Raw genomic sequence first — 10,971 nt, forward strand, 5'->3', positions numbered from 1 at the left:
TTATTCCTTTCTGAGTATTCTCTTTCTTCCACAGGCATCTTGCAGGGTTGGTGCCATTTATTCTCTTAGCTTTTGCCGTGATTCCTATTGCCTCATAAAAAGGGGGTTTGAGTGTATAGCATAGCCAACAGTCTGATGTCAAATTTGGGTGGGTTTCGTTCAGTACTTTAAATGTGGCTTGCAAAATTTTCCACAAATTGTCATCTCCCATTCCTAGTGAACTGGATGTAGGGGTTGGAAGTGTAAAATTTACATCAATGCTGAAATCATCTTCCTGTTCTGTAACCATCTTATTACTTATCACTCGATTTGGTCCCACAGCTTCTGGTGGGTCATTAGGTATAGGACTCTTCTTTATCAGGAAATGTCCCCCTCTGTCTTTTCTTCCTGGCTCGTAAAGTCTAGCCCCCCACATCTTCCCTAGTAACCACACAGAATCATCGGGATTGGTAATATTGATGTAAATGTGATCGCAGTTACTGTCTTCTATGCTATCATCTGCTTCTATTCCGCCAATCGGACTTGGTGTCGTGCACCCGAAAGGTCCCCACCCAGTGGTGATAAACTTATCAGTGCTACCCCATCCTGAAGAAATAGTTTCACAACCCCAGTAACCACAGTAATAATGCCCAGGATAATTACAATAACTCTTTCCAGGATTTGAGCTTGGGCAAAAGTAATAGTTATTTCGATTCAAACATGGTTCCACAGGTATAATGTCGCACAATGTAAGCAAAAAGCTAGGTTTTCCTGAAGTAATTTTTGTTTCTAAAACTTTCTGATCTTCCCATCTAATTAGGGACCACTTAAAGGGTTCATGGGTCTGAGCACAGGATATCCTAATCACTATACACATCAGTATTAGCTTTGTCCAAACCGGGTGGTCCACATGGTTGGAATAGGACTCATTTGTTGTTTTTTCTTTTTCCCGTTCCCCTTCCCTTAGTGGTGGCTCACCAATCTTGCGGTAGGACTGCCAGCATCTCCTGAACTTCCCATGGAGGGGTCGAGACTTCCGATTGTCTCCACGGTCTATTACCCCTCTGCCTCGCTCAACGACTCGGTTGCTGCGAGCCTCGAGGGTGACCATCTTCTCGGCAGCAGGGGTATTCTTCAGGAGTCGGATAATTATGATTGTCTCTTCCCCACCTTCTCTCTAGGCTAGCAGCCCAGTTTTGGTATTCTTGCTCCCACTTCCTTTTACTAGCAGCCCAGTTTCTGGCTTTTATTTGTGGGATATCACACCGTATGGTGGGAATACTTCTCCTGCACACCACTTCGAGAATGTCTAGGATGAAGGGGGCTGGTTCGTTTGAGTGATAACAGAACCGCTCGGGTTTTATACCCTTTGAGAAGATCTCCCACCACTGATCTGACCCAAACTTTATTTCTCCCGAGTCTACTTTATAATTAAGGATCGTAGAAGTTAGTCTCCTTTCATTAGTATAACAGGGGCTGCAAATGCCCCTAGGAACCCGTCCTCTCCGACAATGAGTCCACCACGGTTCAAAACACAGCTTACAAAAAAAGCATAAAAATGGGTAACAATCACAGTCTAAATAATTACATTTGAGTCTTATTTCTTCACATCTAGCTGGCTCCCCTCCCCAGGTTTGTCCTTTATATTCGAGGCGAGGAGACTTAAAGTAAGGCTTCCCCAGTTCGTCCTCTAATCTTTTACAATATCCCGGTGATCGCCTGTTTCTTGTTAAGAGGTCTTGAAGATATTGATTGTCCCCTACCCAGACTATGGTCCAAATCATGAAGTTCGCTTTAATTTAATCGTGGTTTCTCCAGGGACACTGCAGATCTTCCAGTTGTCCGGGGGTTTTACTGGTCCTTTGATCCGGCTAGCATGAGTCCACCCTTTCTCAACAGTTTGGACTGCTGCATCTGTTGTAATAAGTACTTGGTAAGGTCCTTCCCACTTTGGTATCAAGGGGTTTTCTTTCCAGCTTCGGACCAACACCCAATCCCCTGGTTGCACTTGGTGTAAGGTAAAATCTAAGGGGGGTTTTTGTGCAAGCATCCCTTTTTTCCATAAAGTCTTTTTAAATTTGTTCAATTCTGCTAAGTATTTATTCATGCATTGATCATTAATAACTGAATGCTTCTGAGGTCCCTCAAAATTGTATGGCATTTCATACAGCATTTCAAAGGGAGATATCCCCATATCCACTCTAGGTTTGGTCCGTATAGTTAATAGGGCTAAAGGGACACATTTTACCCAGGACATTTTTGTTTTCATTACTAACTTAGTTAGTTGTTTTTTTATTTCTTCATTCATTTTTTCTACTCGTCCTGAACTTTGAGGATGCCATGGAGTATGTTGTTCCCATTTTATTCCAAGGGCCTTGGCAAGGTTTTGGGTTACCTGAAATGTAAAGTGTGGTCCCCAATCTGAATCTATAACTTCTGGGACCCCATATTGAGGAATTATTTCTTCTAGTAATACTTTCGCAACTACTTTAGCAGTTTCCCTTGGGGTCGGGAATGCTTCTACAAAGTGAGTAAGGTGATCTACCAGGACTAACAGATATTTTATCCTTTCTACCTTTGGGAGTTCAGTAAAATCTACTTGAATATGCGAAAAAGGTCTTTTCGTCATAGGTCGCCCTCCTTTTGGCAACTTCCTTAGGTTTTTCCTATTTGTTTGTAGGCACAAAAGGCAACCCCTAGTTACTTGTTTAGCCATGTCCCAAATCCCCATACTCATGTATTTGGTGGCAAAATAATCTACTAATCCTTGTGATCCCCAATGGGTCTTCTGATGAACTCTTTCTAATAATCTATAGGCCATAACTTTCGGTAATACTTCCCTTCCATCAGGTAGAAACCACCTCCCTTCAGAATTTTCGGTTGCTCTGATTTCTAGCAGCTTTTTCTTTTCTTCTTCCCTAAATTTTATAATTTGGTCCTGGCTTTTTAAATCAGTGATGTCTTTGTCTCCCTTCAGGGTCAGGATTCGTAGTGCTGCTCGCTTTGCTTCTTGATCCGCTGCATTATTTCCCCTACTCTGCAAATCTAATCCCCGTTGGTGCCCTTTTAGATGGACTACTGCCAACCTTCGGGGTTTCCTTAGTGCTTTTAAAACTTCTGCAATAAGATTCCTGTGAACTAAATCTTTTCCTTGAGAATTGACCAGCCCCCTTTCTTCCCATATTTTTCCAAATGTATGTACTATTCCATAACAATATTTGGAATCTGTAAAGATAGTTCCCTCTTTTCCTTCCAAAAAATTTAATGCGCGCAGTAAGGAGTATAGTTCACATGCTTGGGCCGACCAAGATCTATCTAGTGGCCCTGACTCCAGTATTTGCAACTCAGGTCCCCTAATGATAGCATACCCTGATTTCGTTGTCCCTTCTATAACCCTTGAGGAACCATCTACAAATAACTTTTCTCCTGTGTCTAATTCTTCCTCTTCCAAATCGGGTCTTATTTTTACTTGTTCCTCTATAGTGATTATGCAATCATGTTCTAATGGTTCTGCCCCCCATTCTCCATATAGGAACTCAGCTGGGTTTTGCAGAGCTGTGGTTTCAATTGTTAAATTTGGGGCTTCTATTAGGATTCCTTCGTATTTGAGGAGTCGAGCATCAGATATCCATTTGTCAGCTTTTTGCTGAAGCACCCCCCTAATGTTATGGGGAGACATTACCCTCAATGTACTGTTAAAAGTAATTTTTCATGCTTCTTTCACTAACAAGGCGCATCCTACCACTGCTTGTAAACACGTGGGCCACCCTTTGCTTACAGGATCTAGGAGCTTAGATAGGTACCCAACAGGTTTCTTTTTCCCTGCCCAATCTTGGGTTAATACCCCGAACGCAATTCCTCCACTTACATTTATGAACAGGAAAAAGGGTCTGTTTGGGTCTGGGAGACTAAGCACCGGTGCATGCATTAGGCTCTCCTTCAGTATTTGAAGTTTCTCAGTGTCCTCCTGATTCCATTTTAAAATTCCTTCTTGTGTTAACTTTTGATATAAAAAGGCTGCCTTTGCACTGTAATTATCGATCCATTGTCAACAATATCCTGTTAGGCCTAAAATTTGCCGGATTTGCCTCTTATTCTTGGGGATGGGTAATGCCAGAATTGTCTGAATTCTTTCTGGATCAATCCTCTTTTCCCCTTTTGTCAAATAATGTCCTAAGTACTTGACTTCCTCTTCTACAAACTGTAGTTTCGCCTTTGAAACCTTTAATCCTTTTAGGCCCAGAAAATTTAATAATTTAATGCTTTCTTTTCTCACTTCCTCTTCTTGTTTTCCGGCCAAAAGCAAATCATCCACATATTGCACTAATGTGACTCCTGCGTCTGTCTGATAATCTTGTAGAATTTGTTCTAAAGCTTGCCCAAATAAATTAGGAGATTCCGTGAACCCCTGTGGTAACACACTCCACCTCAATTGTTGTCTCCGCCCAGTATCTGGATCTTCCCACTCGAAGGCAAAATAGTCTCGGCTTTCCTTTGCCAGGGGACATGCCCAAAAGGCATCCTTTAGGTCTACCACACTGTACCACAAGTTACCTGGCCCCACTTTACTCAAGAGTGTATATGGGTTAGCCACTACCGGAAATCGGGCTACTGTGCGTTTGTTTATTTCTCTTAAATCATGCACTAGACGGTAAGTACCATTTGGCTTCCGGACGGGAAGAATGGACGTATTTAAAGGAGACATGCAGGGTTCCAGTAGCCCTTTGTCCAATAATCTATCGATTTCAGGTTTGAATCCTTTCCGCCCTTCCAGAGACAAAGGGTATTGCTTTATTCTAATCGGAACATCTGGATTCTTAATAGTTACCGTAAAAGGAGTAATTTTTAACTGCCCAACACTCTCAGGAGTGTACCATACTTCGGGATTGATTTTTGCCTCATCCTCCACTCGCAGAGGACAAAGTTTTATTTTAAGTTCTTTTTCTTCCACATCAATCCTAATTCCTAGTTCAATAATCATATCTCGACCCAATAAATTATATTCTGATTCGGGAACCAACAAAAAATCCCCTATACCTATTTTTAAATCTGTTTCTATTACTACACCCTTAATAATTTTTACTTCAAATGGTTCCCCTTTTGCCCCAATAACGGTTGCAACCTCTTTAGACAAATTACATCCTTTTGGTAAAAACTGAATAGTTGATCTCTTGGCCCCAGTGTCTACCAGGAAAGGTATTTCCTGGTGTTGGGGGCCCACCTTAAGTTTTATCAAGGGCTCTTTAGGTGTTTCTCGGGTCCCCAATAAATAGAGCCCCTGACCCCTCTAATCCATCAGGAATTCCTTCTCATCTTTATTCCTCACCCTACATTCCTTTTTAAAATGCCCCCTTTTTCCACAATAAAAACAAATCCTCTGACTTGCTGTCTCTTTGGGCTCTCCCTTTCTGGGATTCCCAAACCTCCTCTCTTCTCTTTCATTCCTCCTATTCCCGCTTGTTGCTGCCACCATCAGTCTAACTTGTTTCCGATAGTTCTCATCCTCTCTCCTAACATACACTTTCTGTGCTTCCCTTAAAAGTTCATTCAGCCCTCAGTCTTGCCAATCTTCAATCTTTTGTATTTTCTTTTTTATATCTTCCCATGATTTTGAAACAAAATGTACCTTTAAAAGAGCTTGTACGGCTGGTCCATTAGGATCCATACCGGAGTATAGCTGGAAGTTTCGTCTTAACCTTTCTAACCAATCTGTGGGTGATTCATCTCTTTTCTGTCTATCATTGAAGGCTTTATCTATATTCTGGCCCCTCGGGACTGATCCCCTAATTCCTTGGATTATAATAGTTCTTAAATCCTGCATATGCGTTTGATGGGCTGGGTTTTGATGATCCCATTGCGGATTTTGCAGAGGCCACTTAGTATCCGCGGCGGGACCCTGGGCGTGTTGCGCATCCCAAATACTCATTCCCTCTCTCCTAATCATATTTCATTCTTCAGCCGAAAATAAAATTGTTAAAATCAACTGGAGTTCTTCCCATGTATACATGTTTGGACCCAAAAATTGATCTACCTTATCATCTACTCCTAAAGGATCTTCTAGTAAATGTCCCATTTCTTTTTTGAATTCTCAAACATCAGTCGAACTCAGGGGGACTGAAATAAATCCTATTCCTGCCTGCGGACCCCCCATCGGCATTCCCCTTAAGGGAAAAAGCCCCGTCTGTTGTTCCTTAGTCCGACTCCTGGTGATTGGACCCCTGTAATCTGATTGGTCAGAATCACTATCATTACTTTGAGATGGGGGCACCGGTGCATTTGGCACTGGAGGAGGTGGGGGTGGGACATAAGGAGGGGGGTACTATTATAATTTCATCTCCTTTTCCCTTCTTCTCCTTTTTCTTATCCAGTTCCTTATTTTCCTCAGTTAACTTAAAGATGTATACTTCTGGTCTAGACACCCAGATTTTTGCATACTCGCTTTCTTCTGGCCAGGTATGTTCTTTAGAGTTTACCCAAATATTTAATGTCTGTCTTACCCAATCTTCCGATGATCCGAAGATGGGCCAATATACATTCTTAGAAATTTCCTTCCCGCCCCAAACTTCTACACAATAGTGTATCATTTTAGCCCTATCTTTGCTTTCAATCCTGGGAGGTGTTTCCAGTTACTAAGCAAGTATCCCAGAGGGCTGTCCCTTGGAATGGGGGGGAGCTTAACCCGTACAGGGGGCTTACTCTTCCCTTGTCCCATTCTTCCGGAGTGCCTTCTTACACACACTTCGCTTCCCCTCTTTCGTGGCCCGAGCCCTCGCGGGTCTGCGGGAACCGCACTACTGGATGGTCCGCCATCGCTTGGAAGATCTGGCTACCAGTCCTCCTCTCATTCACACATCACATCGCCGCACTCCGGGATCCCAACCCCAACCGGACGGATCCTGTTCTTCCGGAGTGCCCCCGCACTCCAGGATCCCAACCTGTAAATACTCATGCGTCCTGCGTCTTCGTCCGGACCCTGTGCACAGAAGATTAAGGGGTTCACCGGTGTCTCCCTTTTGCTTATGAGTATAATTTAGGTTCGTCGGATGGGGAGGTGGAGGTCGTCCAGAGGGGCCACCTAATTAGGTTAGGTGGGGCGCCTCCCTCTCTGGAACAACTTATCCAATTCAACTCCCGTATCCGAGTCACGGCACCAATTTGTTATGAATGGACTCAAGAGGAGTGAAATTTCCAATTTGAATTTATTAATTCAGGGCATACAGCATAAGCAAAAGCTTCAGCGCTGGACAGCAGGGGAGTCTCCGCTCTACCAACTGCCGCACTCTCATCCCCAAGGACCCCCCTTTTTAAGTTCTTAATGCTTCCGGACTGCTATGTCATCTTGAAGTACTCTGCACCTGCGTTGATTGTTGCTAGGGGGTCTTCTCTCGCCTCCTGGTGGTCGATGATGAAGGTCTCGGTAGTCTTCCTCGGTTATGTCCTTTGACCTGATTCCATATTTGGTAAAAAGCTTCACCTTTTCTTCTATAAAACTTACTTAAGATCTTATGATTACCACGCGATTATGCAAGCAAAAAAAATTGTGCAAGCAATTGTGCAAGCTACATGAATCAAACAGGCACTTAACCACAATTTCTATTTTTGTTACCAACAAGAGGTTTTCATCTGTTTCAGTTATTAAATAGTTCTTCTGCACCACCCTTTCACCTCTCCAATGTGGGGGTCATCAGGGATTTGTGATGAAGCCTTCCAAGGTCTTCACATCTGAAGTTTTCAATTTTGTCTTTGGAGCATGTGCAATTATGGTGTTCCTTGGTGTGTCTGATCCTAACTGGCCTAAATTCTTTCTTTTGTGGCTAATTGGCTTTGCACAATTTCTCATTAGTACTATCCCTATCTTCCTCTGAAACTATCCACCTGGTGAGTGTTTTTCTTCTTTTTTTGTCAATTCAGCAACTAGTTAACCATATACTAGCCATTGCATTGTATAGAAAGTTATTTACATCAGATTATATAGATATAAAAGTTATGATTCAGGTTGTCAAGGTATTAAGTTATATAGATATATAAAAAGTCATGATTTAGGTTCTATTGATATCAGCTTATGCAGATATATCAGGTTTTACTGGTATCTTATAACTCAAGCTATATCATCACTTTGGGGAGCAGGAGCACAACTCCCATCCCAGCCTGACAAATACCTCCTATTCCTGTGGATCCCCTGAGCCCCTGGCTCCCCCTACTCACCCCTGCTCTGCCTGTACCAGACTTGCAGCAGCTCCAGGTCAGTGGGGGATGTGCTCGGTGCACTCGCCTGCCTGGCTCTGGGAATCCCAATATTCTGGCTCAAATCTGGCCCTGCTTTAAGGGGATCCCATCCAGGTGCATGCAAAGGTGGGTGAGGAGCCTGGAGCACTGACTGAAGCTCTTCCCACGGTCCGAGCACTTGTAGGGCTTCTCCCTGCCATGAAGGTGCTCAGGAACCACCAGCTCTGAGCTGCACCTGGATCTCCAGCCTCTTTCTCAGCACTGGGTGGGTCTTTCTTCCTTGGGGCTCCCTGGGCTGGGTTTGGAGCCCCTCTTCATGTGGGATCTCCGGGGCTTTTTGTCCTCATTGAATTCTTGCACTGTCGAGCCTCTTAAAATGGCCTCTTCCACGAGGTTCTGCTGTGGGGATTTGTCCTCCCTGGTCTCCATCCTCAGCTCCAGCTCTGGGGGAGGAGGGAAAAGGAGAGGAAAGAACAAGAAAAAGGAAGAAAATAAAACTAGAAAGAAGGAAAGAAGGAGAGAAGGAGATTTATTTTCATGCTGCAGGGAAAGAGAGATTTCTCCAATCCACCCCCGGCAGGACGGCGTTGGCAGAGGGGTTGTCCTGCAGCCAGGGTCCATGCTGGGCTGGGAGATGGAGCAGGAGAAAGGGGAAAAGGGGCACTGACTTCCTCTTCACCTGCTTGGGGGTCCCAGGGCATCTTCTTCTTCCTCCTCATGGTTTTCTCCTCCATCTGGTCAAACTTTGGGAACTGAAATTTCTTTTTCAGGGGAAAAACAAGGTGTGAGTGTGTTGGCTTGAGTATTCCTCCTGCCCAATTCCATCTCTAGAAGTCACCAGGTGTCTGGTGTCCATAAAAACCTCCAGGCCACCAAGGTTCAGCCACCCTCAAAAAAATCCAAACCACCAAGATTCACCAAACAACCATCCACCCAGGAGTTCCCCCACTCTGGTCTCTGCACTTTGGGGTTCAGGGGATCCCTCCTGTCTGGACTTCTGCAGCTCCAGTGTGTATTGGTATCCCCTCTCTCTGGGCTGCAGGAACTCCTGGCAATCCCAGAGCTTCCCCTTCTCTGGGCTCCCCAGGTGGGCGTCAGAGGGGCTCAGGGGTACTGCCTGTGTGGGGTCCCTGTTTCAGGGCCCCAGGGTACTCATGGGTCTCCCTCATCCATGGTCCCAACATCTCCAGGCTGCAGAGGGCTACCCCTATCCAGGCTCCACTTTCCAGGCTCCCAGGGGTCCCCCTATCGAGATGTCTGACCCTGCTTGCTGCAGAGGGTCCCCCAGCTCCGGAACCGCCCTCTCAGCTCTCCCAACCCCCACCCCTGCCGGGGCGATCCCCACGTGGCTCCGGGCTGACGATGCAGCGCCTGACCCAGGCCACCCAACCACCACCGCAGGAGGGTCCCACGCATCCCCCGGCCCAGTGTCAGGGCTCTGCTAGCAGCCAACACTGGAACCACCCAAAATTCTGTCCCAGAGCCGCTGAGGCCCTTGGCCCCAGGCAGAGAGCTCTGCCCAGGGATTCCCGGGAAAAGGCGGCGGCTCGGCAGTGGCCCCAGCCCGCCCAGCCCGCGGGAATTCCCCCGCATCGGGACAAAAGCCTGACCCAAAGGAGGCACTTGGAACACCTGCCTGCGGCTCCTCCCTGCCCCGAATATCCTGAGAGCTTCCCCACTGTTGCAGGTGGGGATTTGGACCAGGGAGGCTCTGCGGGTGTGTCCCCCTGGGCTGTGTCCCCTGCCCTCCCTTGCCTGCCTCGGTGAATCTGTAAAACCAAAAATCGTGGGCAAAGACTCTCTAACTAGTCAAAGTTAGAAAGTGGTATGTTTATTATGCCTGCGGGCAGTACGGGCGGGGTCGTCCCTGAAATGGGTGACTGCACCACACAAGGATTTTTGCCTTCTATTTATTTCCCAAAAATAATACATATGCAGAACCCCAGCACCTGCCATCCCCGCTTTGTATTAAAATGAGATTATTAGTCCTTCATGTGCGCACAATTCTTCTCTTGAATCAGGTCGGTGGTCTCGAATTGGACCCAGGGATGAAGTCAGAAAGGTCTTTGTCGGGTCTCTGCGACCCTCTGGCATGATCCAAGGCTCCCTGCTTCCTGATGGATTGACACAGAGTCCAAGTGCTGGGCATTGTTCTACTGGTTTCAACATGTTCCTACAATGGTCCACTTGCTCCACTTCCTTCAACAAATGAGCTCATAATATAAAATTAGCTTTAGCTTAAGCATCTAATAATCATTAACCTATCATTGGTGTATCTAACTTCAATATGAATTGGTTCTAACCCTCAGCTGTATCTTAAACTTTTAAAATCATGATTCACTGGTGCTGATGTTTGGCCCAGGCTCTCACTGCTCCCGGCTCCCCCAGAATCCCAGCGTGACCGGGCACCAACCGCCCGGCACCCCAGGGCCCCGAGCCCCTGCTCAGCAAAGGGTCAGTGTCCATCGCTGGCCCCTGGCCACGGGCTCCGGCCATTGCCCACCCCTGGCACAACCTGCAGCTCCCAGTGCAGCCTGCTTTAGCCAGCCACTGGAGGTTCTGCAACGAGGCAGAATATTCAGTTCATGGAATCTTTGTTATCCCTGCTTACAAGTGCAAAACTAGCTGCTGCTGAGAGAATCCCATCTCTGAGTGAAGGCTTCCCACCTGTTATAGATGCATATTACAATATTGGCTTTTTGCAAATAAAAAATTGATTTTATCTGTGTAATGTTAAAGTAACTTTGTTATATAGTTTTTATTTCT

Source organism: Haemorhous mexicanus, chromosome 34 (genome assembly GCF_027477595.1).
Source record: "Haemorhous mexicanus isolate bHaeMex1 chromosome 34, bHaeMex1.pri, whole genome shotgun sequence".
Classification (NCBI taxonomy): Eukaryota; Metazoa; Chordata; class Aves; order Passeriformes; family Fringillidae; genus Haemorhous; species Haemorhous mexicanus.